Source organism: Ahaetulla prasina, chromosome 10 (assembly GCF_028640845.1).
Source record: "Ahaetulla prasina isolate Xishuangbanna chromosome 10, ASM2864084v1, whole genome shotgun sequence".
Classification (NCBI taxonomy): Eukaryota; Metazoa; Chordata; class Lepidosauria; order Squamata; family Colubridae; genus Ahaetulla; species Ahaetulla prasina.
The window spans coordinates 18051139-18067663 of NC_080548.1; the positions used below are offsets into that span (position 1 = coordinate 18051139).

The 16525-nt window shown below is 40.6% G+C and overlaps 1 long non-coding RNA gene across 1 annotated transcript; it reads right to left on the reverse strand.

The window, feature by feature from the left end:
- Positions 1–10813: 10813 nt before the first annotated feature.
- Positions 10814–13850, reverse strand: LOC131204756 (uncharacterized). Its single transcript, XR_009156633.1, has 3 exons — positions 13374–13850; positions 12916–12940; positions 10814–10894 (listed from the first exon to the last, which is right to left on the reverse strand). It is a non-coding gene; the product is annotated as an uncharacterized LOC131204756 (long non-coding RNA).
- Between the last annotated feature and the right edge of the window lie 2675 nt (positions 13851–16525).

Sequence of the window (16525 nt, forward strand, 5' to 3'; positions counted from 1 at the left end):
ATGTCAGTTGGTTATCACACACTGGTATCAATGCAATGGGATGAAAGCAATGCAAATCCTGTTCTTACATACAGCTGAAAGAACAAAGATAAGATTCAATGCATAGAAGTTTCACTGAATATAGTATCACCTGTTGGCAAAGTTCATCTACTTATCTGTTTGGTTGATGGTTTCAGAGAAAATATTTTAGCATAAAATTCTGGAGATGGATAAATTGCAAATGCTAGAGCCATGATGGCGAACCTATGGCACACGTGCCAGAGGTGGCATGCAGTGCCTTTTCTGTGGGCACACGAGCTTTCGTCCAAGTTCAGCTCCACCATGCATGCGTGCACACCTCCCACCATCCAGCTGGACTTTGGGTCTCTGCCATGCATGTGCAGGGGATGGGCACGTGCGGGGGGCACGTGTGCACAGCCAGGGGGCGTGCATCATGTTTGGGGCGCATATGGGGACCATGCGTACATGCGTGAGTGCTGCACGCCCATTGCATATTTGGGATTTGGGCACACATTCATGTGTGCACGCTTTGAGCACTCGGTCCAGAAAAGGTTAGCCATCATTGTGCTAGAGCAACAGTGAATCGCCTGCTATCCACCCCCAGGTTTTGGACCAGATTTATCAATGACCGTTGGCCATGGTGGCTGAAATCTATGGAATGATAGCACAAACTATATGGAGGACATCCGATTGCTTCCCTGGCCTGAAGAGTTACACAGGAAACATCTAAGAGCCATCCGACAATCCGTATTTCTTTTACTTTGAGCTGGCAACAGATGTTTGCACCTGTTTTCAAACAATTTCCCTTGGTTATCAAATATAATATGTTCTTGTCTCTCCCTTCTCAATGTAGGGTTTTAAGATCTGTTTAGACTAGGGACATCCAACCTTGGCAGCTTTAAGATCTATGGACTTCAACTCCCAGAATTCCCCAGCTAACATGAAGTCCATGGATCTTAAAGTTGCCAAGGCTAGATCTGGTTTAGATCCTGATCTACCTTTCTTAGAGCCAAGCCAACTCTCTCCTAGACGTTTTTCCCTTTTCCGTCCCCATTCCCCCATTTTCTTTCTTTGGTACCATACATCCTTTTTGAAAAGCCTCATTAGGGATTGCCTTTCATTATTTTATATATTGCACTAGGTATCTTTTAAACAGGGATGACTTTATTTAGAGTATTTATATCCTGTACTTCAATTAGAAAGGTTCCAATGCAGCTTTTAAACCTATAAAACCAGAAATTCCAACCAGCAAGTTTAAAGTCTGAAATGACACAACAGATAAATTAATGAAAGAATACTAAAATGACGTTTCTTAGTACAAGGATCATAGTCTGCCAGAGTTCACAGGAATGGCTATGAGGGAGGAAATAAAATCCCATTTACAAAAATAGATAAGCACTTTACTTGTAGAAGCAGAATTCTTTGAATGCAGTTAAATAAATTGCTATCAATGCTCTAACTATGTCTTGTTTCTTATTATGGGTTAAAGCATTTATTTCACAAGGCATTCTCTGGTTTTCCATGTTTTATTAATATTGTTTGGAGTTTTATGTATTACAGTTTTAAACATCAATTTTCCAAGTAAGCCATACTGTACCGAAAGGTGTGAAGCAAAAGCCACACAAATAGAATTAATCCCCACAGTAAAGTACTATTCTAAATTTTGTGCACTGCACGATACAACTGCCTGCCTGCCACAGTGCTGTTGTTGTAAAACATAAGATTGTAAAGATTAGACATGAATTGTATTATAAAATTTTCATATTTTTTTTCCAATTTTTATGCAGAGATTCTCTGACACTTGAAAATTATATCAAGATTCCTTCAGGGTAAAATGTTGCTCTATATCTATTCTATTCTATTCTGATCTTTTAGGATCAATGAAAGTGGGCACTTTGACCAGTGCAAAATAGGTTTTAAACTCATTCCATACTTTTGTCTGACTAGTAGAAAGAGTGATGGCCATAACATTTTTTTTACATAATCTATTTATATTTCAATGTTTTATTCCAATTTAAGTTTTTGCATTCTGAAAGGAGTTCAACAATACTCCTAGTTCATGTATTGCAGTTCTGGTCACATGGGGATAAGCTCCTGCTTCTGACAAATATTTACCAGTCACCACTTATGATTACTGGAAAACACACAGAGGAAAAGTAAAATGCCATAAAATACAATGCTAGTGACATAACTTTATGCAGCATTCTGTGAAAGAAAGCACATCGCTTTCCAACTTTTACAATAACCAGAATTTTGACTTTTATATGAAATGAGTCAGCCTACAGCTTATGGCAAGAAAGGTCAATAATCAGATGAGACATTACCCCAACAATTGATTTTTATGCACAAATGTGAAATTTGAGAGGCAGTCTCGTATTTAATACAAAATGTCCCTCCTAATTTTATTCAACCTAGTTTTAATACAAAAGTGTAAGTACAATAACTCAATGAAGTATTACGTCACCAGGAGAAGCCTTTTCTTGATAATGATTGTACAAATTCAATTATATAACTTAAATGCATCGCAAGTCACTGTACAGTACAGCAGTGGTCCCCAACCTTTCTGGCACCATGGATTGGTTTCGGAAGAAAAACTGTCTTCCCAGCATGGGGATGGTTTCGTCTGCAATCTAGATCAGGGGTGTCAAACTCGATTTCATTGAGGGCCACATCAGAGTTGTGTTGGACCGAGGGGGGGGGGGTACGGTCGTGGCCACCTTGATGTCACTCGTGCCAGGGGCGCCTATGGAGGCCAGGGCGCTCTGCCAGCTAAAACAGGCTCCCAAGCTCCGTTTTCGCTAGCAGAAGCACCACGGGCCAGTCCTTCGCGGTTTCCAGGGCAGCCCTGCAGGCCAGATCTAAATACCACACCTCGAGTTTGACACCCGATCCAGATCCTGTCCATGCAGAGATGAAAGTTTGCTCACTCGCTCGCCCACTGCTTTTGCAGCCCAGTTCCTAACAGGAATCCCTGCAGTATAGCATTTTTCTGTTATTTGCAAAACCTTAATCTATAGAATAGAATAGATTTTTTTTATTGGCCAAGTGTGATTGGACACACAAGGAATTTGTCTTGGTGCATATGCTCTCAGTGTACATAAAAGAAAAGATACCTTCATCAAGGTACAACACTTACAAACTTAATGATAGTCATAGGCTATAAATAAGCAATCAGGAAACAATCAATATCAATATAAATCGTAAGGATACAAGCAACATACAGTCATAAGTTATATGACTATATCTATATCTATATCTATATATATATAGTACACCTAAGATTGGGGCACGAAAACTTGGTTTACAGACTCATATCTACATTCTCACTGTCCACTTCTGATTACACACTCGTTTTGTCATAAATCCCAGAATGGAACAAACTAAAACTAAGCAGGGAAGTATTGTAAACTGACTGACTGTAAATTACTGTATCTGATGAAACTGCTTCTGTTTCCACAAGACAGGTCTTCATGTTTTCCCCAAAACACCCAATTTCAGATGTACCGTAAACCTGAAATAACCCATCTAAGGTAGGTAAAGTGTCTGTGGAAAATAAGGGAATATCTACCCTCTTGTACCAAAGAAAAGTGCTTTCCGCTTTTCCAGTATCTATATGAACACAATTCAAAGGTAATTTAAACATTCTGCCAGGCCTTTGATGAGAGAGAATTAAACCCTTCATTTTATTGTATCTGGTCTGTTACACTTGTCATCTTTTAGTATTTTTTGTTTTGTTTTGATTGTAGTTTTATTGTTGTGAGCGGCGGCAGCCCCCAACGTTGAGTCTGGTGTCATACAACTTGAATTAAAAAAATTAAGTTTTCTGCACCATACCTAGTTATTTATCTTATTTGTTTTCTATTCAAGGTTGACTCAGTCTTCCATCCTTCCAAGGTGGGTAAAATGAAAACCCAGATTGTTGGAGGCAAGAGGTTGACTCTGTAAACTGCTTAAAGAAAGCTGTAAAGTACTGTGAAGCGGTATATAAGCGGTATATATGCTATTGCTATGTCCTAGTTTTTTGCAGATTAGACATTCTAGGCAGAAGGATGTTTGAACTGTCCTTGAGCTAGCCTAAAATCTAGAAACACACATCTCCCAATCACATGACTTTTCTATGTACCCTTAAATGCCTACAAGTACATCCCAAAACAAATAAGCTTATTTCAGTCAAAGAACAAGTTGAAAGCTCAAAGGCATTTTGCCTCATGACTCTCCTTATTACTGGTAGTCCTTACAACAGTTCAGTTAGTGACTGTTCAGAGTTACATGGCACTAAAAAAAAAAGAGACTTATAACCGTTTTCCATATTTATGATCAGTGCAGCATCCTGTGTCGTATGATCAAATTCCACGTGATCAAATTCAGATGCTTGGCAACTGATTCATATTTATGATAACTGCAGTGTCACAGGGCCATGTGACCACCTTTCGCGAACTTCTGACAAAGTAAATGCTGAGGACTGATTCATTTAACAACCATGTTACTCATTTAACAACTGCAATGATTCACTGAACAAATGGGGCAAGAAAGGCCATAAAATGGGGCAAAACTCAATTAACGTCTCACTTAGCAACATAATATTGGACTCAATTGTGGCCGTTAAGTCGAGGATTACCTGTATCCGGTTACTTCAATCTATGTCGTAAAAGCTGTTACTATATAGGCTGTGAAAAATCTTAGCCATAGTGAATAAGTGTGTCTATTAAAAAATGAAATTAAAATACCGTGAAAAAGCTGATGAACACTCTTTTAATGTCAACCATATTAAAGTACTCCAAAAAGAAAGGCTAAAGATTTCCTGTTCTTCATACTTAGCCTGGCAATTATTGTTGACTTCAGTTAATCTGATTTACATTACCTAAATGTGTTTTGTCCAGAAAGGCAAATGAAAAGCAGACTGCAATCATCAGGCAAATTCTTAAAGCTCACACATGTGCTTTGTTGATGCAGTTCTGAATATTAGGAAAATAAAGGCATTACAGCCCTAGTACATAACATATTACATCTAAAATTGATGAGCTGGGAATGAATTATTAGTAGCCATCCTAACACTAGCAGAAGTGCCGGTATACACTAGATTAGACAATTTATTTTTTGCTATTAAGCAACATATTTTATACAGAAATGTTTATAATACTGTAATGCAAATAAAAAAATTACTTCAATTAGAAGTTGGAAAATTCGCAGCATATACTGGAATAAAATTATTCAATCAGTGTTTTCATTTTAAGGCTACAGTTCTAGGCTCTAACATCTTATCAATAAGATGTTACAGTTTCAGGATATTGTTATACATCCAGAGAAAATTGGAAATACAGTTTCTGTAGTACCATAGTGTTACAATTTATATTGGAAGAGTTACACAGTAACAAGTAATTATCAAATCAATAATACAGTGTAACCCTTTAAAAAAAGATGTACTAGTAATCAAATTGAAAAACTGAAACTTCAGCTACATAATCTCTTAACATTATTCTGCAACGGTGAGCAATCAGTCTTAGAAACAGCATCTTACAGCATGGATATAGAAATAGCATGAAGTCTTTCCCTAAGATAGAATTATCTGATGCAGAAACTGGTTCTTGAAAAACATTGCTACAGGACAGAGACATTAATAAATACTTCTGTCCAGCAAATCTGAAAGCCAACTCCTACTAGGCTTGGATTCTTATGGGCATGTGTCAACCAAAACTGGCATGCTGAAGATCAAATACAAATACTGTCATTTTAAGGTACCATGAGAAACGACTCATTCTACAGGGAGTACTGAAACAGCTATGTTGGCTTAATCATGTTGTTTAGAAAAAGCCATAGGGTACAAATACTTTGTCTTTAAGGATTCTCAATTCCAATTAGAAAGAGCAGCTTCTGAACCTTTTTGTTTTTAACCTTTAAATATCAAATCACTTAATCAAATACTTTTTTAAGATTTAAAAAATAGGGGGGGGGGAACTGCCTTTACATTAGTGTTGACTCCCAGACAAGGTCCCTGCAATTCTCTTGGCAAGATTTTTGAAATGGTTTGCCAATGTCTCCTTCTTAGGGCTAAGAGTGTGAGACTGGCTCAAGATCACCTGTCTGGCTTTGTGCCTAAGTAGAATTCACTCTCTCCTGGTTGCTCATCTGGTGCAGGGGTCTCCAAACTTGTCAACTTTAAGACTTGTGGAGTTTAACTCCCAGAATTCCTCAGTCAGACCCCTGACCTGGTGCCTTCACTACTATATGAAACTCGCTGCCTATTAAAAATAATCAAATGCATCAAAGTAATATATTTCTGCTGGTCTGCTATTTTTCATGACTATTTTCTTTACTACTTTGAATCTCCAAGATGAAATTATTCTTTATAATGCAAAAAAGCAAGATACTGATTTCAGAGCATCAGAGAAAATGAAGCCATCCTATATCTTATCCAAATCTCAAAAGGAAATTCACTCTTGCTGCAAAACACCATCTAATGTGTGTGAGGGTTGTACTTTTTAATCTATGTAGCACTTTACTGAAGTACAGGTGGAGGATGAAACACATAGGAAATAATACACATAACAAGTAATGCTAGCTTGCTTCCTTTTCAAAAAACAGCTATTTAAATTTTTTGCAAGTGGACCAAAAATAGTGGTTTAAATGGTTTATGGAGAAAGGAATTAAAATAACAATAGTAATGCAAATTAAAACATCACCTAAATGAAATCTTGGACTATGTTTTACAAACCAATGAGCACACCAAAAGAAGATATAGAAAGAATGGTTCACCTATCATATTTCAATACCAAATTTCTTAGCAATAGAATTTTATACCTTCTCAACCAAACCATTGAAAATATCTGTGTGTTTTGAATGGAATTAATTGGCACCAAAGGGAAGATGCTCACTGACTACAGGAAGCTATCATTTCATTCTGCAATTCAACTACTAAAACCTTTAAATTTCTCATGTATGTTAGCTCAGAATTCAAAATACAAAAAGAAAAAAAATCAGTGGCAAGTCTTCACTATCAACAGCTTCAGATAACAGCATAAGGAAATCTTCTGTTTACAGTATGCAAGTGTAGGTATAAGTAGCATTATATTGTAAATAAATATAAGACTTAAGCACTAGAAACAAACCAAATAACCAAAAGTAGAGTTAGTCATATTGATTCCTTGATCTTGAAATGCTTGAAGGAATTATACTCTCCTTTAAGGGAACATTTCAGTCTGATTTAAAGAAGTCTACAGTAGTGGCCAAAATTGTGGAAACCTTTTGGGAAAAGTATATTTTCTAAAACTAGCTAATAACACCACTTTTTTGGGGAGTAGTGCCATAAAATTATATACCAATGGAAAGATAATTTAATCAAGAATGTAATGCAATAACTTTTAGGAAGGATTTGCCATTAGAATAGCAGTTGCAGTATAAAGGAGAAAAGTGAAACACATAGAAAAAATAAGATATACAAAAATTATCACCACAGAAAAAACAAGATATACAAAAACTATCACATCAGTTAATATTTACTTGGGTAACCTTTAGCATGAATTACAGCCTTACAACACCTTCCCGTGGAGTGAACTAAGTCTTTTAGTTCTGCAGCTGTTATAATGTGAAACCAAAATTGAATGATTGCTTCTATTAACTGGGTTCTGACTAACAAGTTTCTTTATCTGGCTCCATAGTTTTTCAATTGGTTTAAGGTCTGGGCTATTCCTAGGCCATTCCTGCTGTGAAATATGATTATCTTGAAAGTCCAAAAAAAAAAGTAGTGTTATTAGTCATCAAATCTCAAAAATACACTTTTCCTAAAAGGTTTCCACAATTTTGGCCACTATTGTATGCTGATGAGCAACTGCCTAACAATAAGCTCTAAAATGATGCCTAGGAGAAACAATGCTGAGATTTGTCTCACCTTCATTCAACCGAATATTTAAGAATGATAACAGCAACAGAGAAATATAATTCCATAATTATATTTGCTACATGACCATTAATTGAACCCCAAACATCAGATGGTTGAATATAACTCATGTTTAATGTTAGGCTAAGGTTTTAATTTGTTAACGTTTACAAATAACTGTGCATCTGAAGTGCACTTTAAAAACAAAATAATTTCCTAAAGGTCCAATTGCTTTAATAACATAAAGAGATTAAACAAGCCTATCAGATTTTTAAAGGTATGACTAAACAGAGGGGTGAGATGGAATATTCATTGAAATTACTTGGAAATGGATTTTGCCATTAGCTGCACAGGTTAAGGATATAACCTGTTGCAGCAAGTGTATGATAAGCAACATGTCTACAACATCCCCCTGCTCACCATTTAAAGAACTTCCTAGAATGACTCAATGTCTCATAAAACTTTCTGATGACTGAAGTAATGACAAAGCTTAAATGCATGAGTATTTTATCAAAATTGGATTAGCATTGAAGACTATTCTTACCTATTACTTAACCGATGATATTCCAATTTACAACAGGAAATTAAAAGGTTAATAAGGTTGCATCCTTTTCTAATAACAACTTGCAGAGAGTGCTCTGCTGTCACTGCTAGGAACAAACTATGATGAAACAGCAACAAAATAGCCTACAAATTAATGGTTAGTCAACATGAACATGTGTCTAGTTCCGTGTGTGTGTGTGTGTGTGTGTGTGTGTGTGTGTGTGTTGTATATGTGTACATACAATGACTAAGTCAAGCTACCTTAGGACCTATCTTTTAAATAGAGCTTATTCTATGTAAACTTAAAACTTGGGCAGGTTTCTATTTACAGGTCTGTTCTTGTTTTTTAGATATTTGGAAGGAGGGAAGTCATTCCATCAACAGCAAGGATATAATTACAAGAGCACAATTGCAAGTTCAACTCATGTGCACATTTTTATAATTGACAAGTAGCCAAGAAACTGGGCACTGAAAATATTTGTGCCCTGAAACAGAAAAGACAATATTCTGCAATTTACTGGATTTTGGAAGAGTTCAAAAATAACAAATCATACATTATCCAGCTTCCAGAATTAATAAGTTATACAGCAATCCATTGTGTGGGAATTTCTAAAAAAAAGGTCAATTAGTTCCCTATCCTGACACTTCTTGGTTACTTTCCATATCACATTCATGGATCCATTCCTCATATGAAGGCCTGTTCATTGAAGATTAAGTGAAAACCCACATTAGATGCCTTAAGTATGTTCGCAATACTATATTTTTTTTCACAGTGTAGATCCTATTGTCAACTTAGCTGATACTTGGAGAAACTGGAACAGAAATGATCAGCAGTGGACAGAAACTAGGTATAGTCAGCTGTATAAATCGTAATTCACCACAGCTTAATGGCCCCCAACCTTTTGGGCACCAGGGGCTGGTTCTGGAAGAGTTTTTCCCCAGATCGGTGCCAGTCCAGATGCTGTAGGTTGGGGACCCCTGCCCTAGTTATCTCTTAAACTGGAACTTTAAGTTTTCTGTGAAATTCCCAGATCAAAAGATTGCTACTATTTCTCAGTTTAAAGTTGATACCTATCCTTTATGATTGTGTAACTTGAAAATTCATCTACAATTTTATCGTTTACCTTTCTTTCAAGACCTCTCAGAAACTGCACAAAGATATTACAGTATATGCTTAGCTGCAGACCAAAGAACACTTTATAGCAGCATTCTGATGCCTTCCAGCTATGTTCAAACTACAAATCCAATTCTTGGCTGTGAGCAATGATTGCTGTGCAATATTAGCACATGACCATGTCACTGGGCACCAGAATCCAACATCATGCAAAAAAGTCCTAGGATTCTTCCAAATGATGAAATTCTTTTCCCCCAAATCCTTACAAAAATTTGGACACTAGAATCCAACATCATGCAAAAAAGTCCTAGGATGCTCTTCCAAATGATGAATTCTTTCCCCCCAAATCCCTACAAAAATTTGGACCTAGGAAAATATCTGTCACTTTTAGTAAAGGAAATGAATTTAAAGCTTACAAACTAGAAGACTGAATCTAACTGTACACTGAAATGCTTCTCAAAACTTAAACTGCTAAAAGGTTGTTTAGAACAATGACAGGCAGATAAAAAGGACGTTTATTTTGAGTAGGTCTTGACTACTGAAGACAAAGATATTTCCATAAAGTTTTCTTGGCAAGCACATAGGGAAAAAAATGCCATTATGATTTTGGGGGATATTTTTTCTACTTCCTGGTTTAGTTTACAGGTTATATTTCCTAGCTCTTCTACTCGAACACTAACAAGACTCATCCCTATTTAGCTTCTGGGAATCAGCCAAGACCAGCCATGTAAGAGAACATATTCTACATATAGTTTACTAGCTCTCAACTTCTGTGAAATGTTAGGCCTTGCTCGATGTATGGTCTCAACAGAAGTGGGTTAAGATCCAAAAGCTAATTAAGGTAAAGCATTTAATTTCAATCAAAATCCACAATTCATTTCTATAAATTAACAGTGTTTATTGCACTACAAGGTGAACTTTAAAGCCGCCTAGAGATGCCTTTAGAAGAGATGGGCACCATACAAGTTTAATAAATAAATAAACATATGTGGAATAGAGTTGGTCAGCTTATTTTAAATATACTTACTCAGAAATTCAGACAATTGTGTAGAAAATTATTCCTTAATGTATTAAAGTCAGTCCTACTGAAGAGGCTTAAAAGATTTATAAAGTGTAAGACACTGCTATAAGCGGCTAGCAAGCATTAACAGTTAATTAGTGAATGAGCTGAGTATAAATGATCAAAGCAGAGAAATAAGCTGAATTCTAGATGGCATGAGAAAAAGGGATTGAATAAAAGCAAAGAGCATCATGAAACAAGTAAGTACATTTTCTAGCACTCACCGGTCTGGCCTGAGGACTCAAGTAAGGTTCAATATCATCATCATTTAAGCTGTCTTTCTGATGCACTGATCCATTTTGCACTAAAAACAAATGTTTTAACAAAGTTACTCAATTCTGATATTACTGTTCAATAATTTAAGACATATAAAATAGAATTTTTTATGGAATTGAAGAACCTTTTGTCAGAAACTGAATATGTTTAAGATTAATTATTACTGCTCAAGGATAAGAGAATACATTCACTTCTCACAGTATCCATCTGTTTCATTGGGGATTAGTGGTAGGTAGGTAGGTTAAATTAAATCCTGCAAATATATAGTCTTTGTAAATAGTTCCAATATATTTTACTAAAAACTACAGTAAACCTGGGAATTAGGTGGGGTATAAATTTAATGAGTAAAACCATCATGTAATGTGACTACCCCCCCCCCCACTGTGAAGATCTGAGACTTGAAGGCAACCTTAGTTGACTAACATATGCAAGGGGGGGAAATAGAACCTATCATCCAATATACAGGGGGCAACATCAGCACTTTTCTGCTGCACCAAGTGTCTCTAATTAGGTGGAAATGACAGAAAAATCAATCAACCATGTTCACATGTTAGACATGGCTTAAGTATGAGCATACACAATATACTATCAAAAACCAGATTATATCTTAAATATGACCTGAAAATTCTTCCATCTATGACACAGATGCTTCCTAAGAATAAGAGGATTGGAGTTTTTTTTTGAACAACAGAGCAATATTCCTAAGAGGAACTTATTTTTGTTGCTTCTTTCTATACAAGCAGAAGCTAACCATCTCTCTCAAGGATGTTGTAGACATAGCTATGCATCTGAGGAAGCTCAAACAAGTTATGTCTTTTAATAGAATTTGTTAGTCAAAAAAAAAAAGTGCTACCAGATTCGTAACTTTTTCCCCCAAGAATAGTATTACTGCAGATGCAGCCCTAGACAAAGGGTCAGACTGAATGACCTCCAAGTTCCCTTCCTTTGTTTGGATTTTAAACTTCTGAATTCGTAATAGAACTTACAAGCACTTCTCAGGCATTTCAAGAAAAAGAGAAAGAAAGCCTGCATGGCATTCAAGGAGTTTTAATTTTGCCTCTGGAAGCCATAAATTGGGCCCTTGAGGCAGCTGACTGCACACAACTCTCACTTCAGTTTTCAAAGGCTACATTTAAAGCTATACCTACTCATTAAAACAAGGAAGGAAAGTTAACTAATCTTATCTTTCATATTTACTTTTTTTTAAATCTATCGATATCTGATCGGGCCATTCTTTCCCCCCCCCTTTTGGTTTGAATGCTGCAGATCCAGCTACCTAGGTGCAATATTTTTTTTAAAAAAAAACAACAGTAGCTTTTTTTAATCAAAAGCCAGTTGTTGCTTTTAAAAAGTCTGCCTGGAAGCTGCTCTCGCCTTTTCCGTGGGGCTTTTCACACTGAACCATTCCTTATCACCCTTCTGCCAATATGGGTGGGTGGGTGAATTGGGAGAGAATGTAAAGAGGAAGGGGGGGAGAGAAATTCATCTCCCTGAATCAGCCACCGAACCGTTTGGTTGGTTTTTTTTTTTAATGAATTGTTTTCACGCGGTTTTTGTTTTTGTTTTTTAAATTCTGTCTCAACTTTTTTTTACAGTAATCTAACAATCCTCTCCTTCACTCAGCCGCGATAAAAAAGGACTTTATTCACAGGCTGCTTTGCCTTTTTTTAACGGAGGAGGCATTTTACAAAAAAAATAAATAAAAAAACAACTACCCTGGCCAACCAAGCCGGCCCGTTTTCAGAGTCGCAAACCTCTGCAGGGTAGTGCTAGAGAGTGGAAGCCTCCGATCCCACATCTTTTGCCCGGGTGGGGGGGGGAGATAAATGTCCCACTTTTTAGGGTTAAAACTCCCCCCCCTTCACGGCTTCCTTCCTCCCTCAAGAGCGCGAGGGACCCGGGCCCACGCATGGCAGAGAGACAAGGGACACCGCCATAAGCTGAAAAGTCGGAGTCGCCCTCCTCCTCCTCCTCTCTCCCGAGGCCCCCTCAGAAACCGCCGCCCCGGAGCCTCACCACCACCACCACCGCGGCTGCGGGTTTCCTCACCTTTGGTGCCTTGTCCCTTCGGTCTCTGTGGAGCGGAGACGACGACGAGGCGGCGGCGGCGGCCAGAGCGAGGCAGGCAGGAAAGAAAGAAAAGAAAGGGGAAGAGGGAGAGAAGCCATAAGTCATGCGGCGGCAAAAGAACAGGCCCGGCCGGGCAAAGGAGGGAGGGGAGAAAACAACCGAGCCCTAACCTAGGCCGAGCTCCGACCTGCCGGCGGGAGACAGGAAAGGGAAGGGAAGGCCGGGCCCGGCGGGGGTTCCTTCGCCAAGGGGAGCGACGCGAGGGAAGTGGAGGCGCGAGCCCTGCCTCCGTCCGTTTGGCCGCCCAACCCGCTTCCACCGGCTAGGCCTTGAAGCCGGGGCCTTTCCCAGCGTGGCGCTCCTCACGCCTGGGGCGCCGCTCTCGCTCGCTCGCTCACTCTCTCTTTCCCACCGCCGGCCTCCCTCCGGCGGCTTACCTGCTCCAAGAGGCTGCTGGCCGACATGGCTCTGCGTTCAGCGACGGAGTTCCGAGGCGAGCTGCGCGGCGAGGTGAGGGGCGGGGGTGGCGGCAACCGCGGCGGCTTTGTCCGGGGAAGAAGGAGGAGGAGGAGATGGAAGGAGGAGCAGCAGCAGCAGCAGCCACACCGCGCGGATCGCTCTCGGCTTCCTGGCGGACTCTGACTGGCTCGCCCCGCCCCGCGGCTCCGCCCGCCCGCCTCGCGCTGCGTCGGCGCTCTAGCCGCTCGACGGATGCCCCGCAGCTCGCGCTCTATGGTGCTCGCCCGCCCGCCCGCAAAATCGCGCGCGCGCTCAGCCGCTGAGGAGGAGGAGGAGGAGCAGGAGGAGGGGGGGGGGTGCGCGGCAGGCAGGATGGTTCGGCTCGTATCACCAGGCGACGGTCACGCGGCCGAAAGGCGAGGGGAGCTGCGCGCGCGCTCTCGCGCTCTAAGGGAGCAGGCGCGAAGCCAGGCGGAAAAAGCGTGTGGAGATGGAGGGGGAGGGGTTAGGAAAGGGGAGGACGAGGAGGCGGTGGCGGCAGTCGAGAGCGGCATTGGTGGGAGAAAAGCACGACGGGTAAAATGGCTGACGGCGCTTGTGGGGCTGCTGTTAAAACTGAGGGTGTCGGCAGCGCCCCCTTTGGGGAAGTTTGGAAAGGCAGGCGAAGAAATGCCCTGGAGAAAGAAGTTGGGAACGGTGCGAGCGACTCTTTTCACGGGTATATATATATACCCGGGTATTTCGTATATATATTATATATACGAAAACAAATATATATCAGATTATACACGACTTGTATGAATCTGGCCTGGACGAGGAATCAGGACCGCGGCGATAAAAAAACGGTTCATTTTTCCGCTGGGCTTTACATCAGTGAGCCCTGATTCCTAACCAGCGTCTCCAAATCACCCCTATCTGAAGGATCCCAAGTGGGGGAAGGAAGGGAAAAAGGTAACGTTGGCCAGCTTGGCCTGGAGTTGAGTTTATTATTATTATTATTGTTGTTGTTGTTGTTATTATTATTATTATTATTATTATTATTATTATTATTATTATTATTATTAATTTGATTTTTATACCGCCCTTCTCCCGAAGGACTCAGGGAGCAGGCAACAATAAAATACAGACACTACAGTATACAATTTAAAATGCAAGTTAAAAAACTTATTATAATTAGCCTAGAACTTTAAAAATTTATAAAAACCAAAACCCCATTTAAAATTAGTAAAAAATTTAAAATCGATAAAATTTATGTAATTTAAAATTTAAGCCAGCCCCGCGCGAATGAAAAGATGTGTCTTCAGTTCGCAGCGGAAGGTCCGAAGGTCAGGTATTTGGCGTAAGCCCGGGGGAAGTTCGTTCCAAAGTGTGGGAGCCCCCACAGAGAAGGACCTTCCCCTGGGGGCCGCCAGCCGACATTGCTTGGCGGACGGCACCCTGAGAAGTCCCTCTCTGTGAGAGCGTACGGGTCGGTGGGAGGCATACGGTAACAGCAGGCGGTCCCGTAAGTACCCAGGCCCTAAGCCATGGAGCGCTTTAAAGGTCGTAACCAACACCTTAAAGTGCACTCGAAAGGCCACAGGTAGCCAGTGCAGTCTGCGCAGGAGCGGTGTTACGTGGGAGCTACGCGAAGCTCCCTCTATCACCCGCGCAGCTGCATTCTGGACTAACTGAAGCCTCCGAGTGCACTTCAAGGGGAGCCCCATATAGAGAGCATTACAATAATCCAAGCGAGAGGTAACGAGCGCGTGAGTGACTGTGCACAAGGCATCCCGATCAAGGAAGGGGCGCAACTGCCGAACCAGGCGAACCTGGTGGAAGGCCCTCCTGGCGACGGCCGTCAAATGATCTTCAAACGACAGCCATTCATCCAGGAGGACACCTAAGTTGCGCACCCTATCCTTTACTTTAACGTTCATGGCAAAGTGTAAATTGCAGCTTTACTCCTTCCTCTTTTGCTGACTTCACCGTCTAGCCCAGGGGTCTCCAACCTTGGCAACTTTCAAGCCTGGCGGACTTCAGCTCCCAGAATCCCCCAGCCAGCTTTGCTTTGCTTTGCTGGCTGGGGAATTCTGGGAGTTGAAGTCCACCAGGCTTAAAGTTGCCAAGGTTGGAGACCCCTGGGCTAGCCTAGTCTTGGATTCCTCTGGTGACCTCAGATCCAGATATAAACCGGGAAGAATCTGATTAAACCGGGAAGAAACCGGCTTCTCTCTACTATCTACATTTAAAAAAAAAAAAAAAGCGAGTCTAATTATATCCCACTGACTTTTGACTGATTTTAATGAACCAAAGGAGAATACGAGTACAGATAGTCCTCAACTTACAAACACAACTGAACCCAAAATTTCCATTGCTAAGCAAGACAGTTGTTAACTGAGTTGCGCCCCATTTTATGACCTTTTGGCCACAGTTAAGTGAATCAGTGCAGTTGTTAAGTGAATTGTGTGGTTGTTAAGCAAATCAAGGGACGTGGTGGCTCAGGGGCTAAAATGCTGAACTTGTCTATCGAAAGATCAGCAGTTCAGCGGTTCGAGTCCCTGGTGCCGCGTAAAGGGGTGAGCTCCCGTTACTCGTCCCAGCTCTGCCAACCTAGCAGTTCAAAAGCATGTAAAAATGCAAGTAGAAAAATAGGAACCACATTTGGTGGGAAGGTAACAGCGTTCTGTGCGCCTTTGGCGTTGAGTCATGCCAGCCACATGACCACGGAGAAGTTTTTGGACAGCACTGGCTCTTCGGCTTTGAAACGGAGATGAGCACCACCCCCTAGAGTAAGGAATGATTAGCACATATGTGCGAGGGGAATCTTTACCTTTACCTAAGCAAATCTGGCTACCCCCGTTGACTTCGCTTGTCAGAAGCCGGCTGGGCAGGTCACAAATGGTGATCAAATGACCCTGGGACCGTGCAACTGTCATAAATACATGCCAGTTGTCAAGCATCCAAATTTTGATCAGGTGACCACGGGGATGCTGCAGTGGTTGCAAGTATGAAACTAGTCATAAGTCACTTTTTTCAATGCCGTTGTAACTTTCAACACTAAACACATAATCATAAGTCAAGGACCATCTGTGGTCACGCTACAGTCCTTTATAGCAGGGGCTCAGCCCTGCTGATTTCTTTTCTGCAG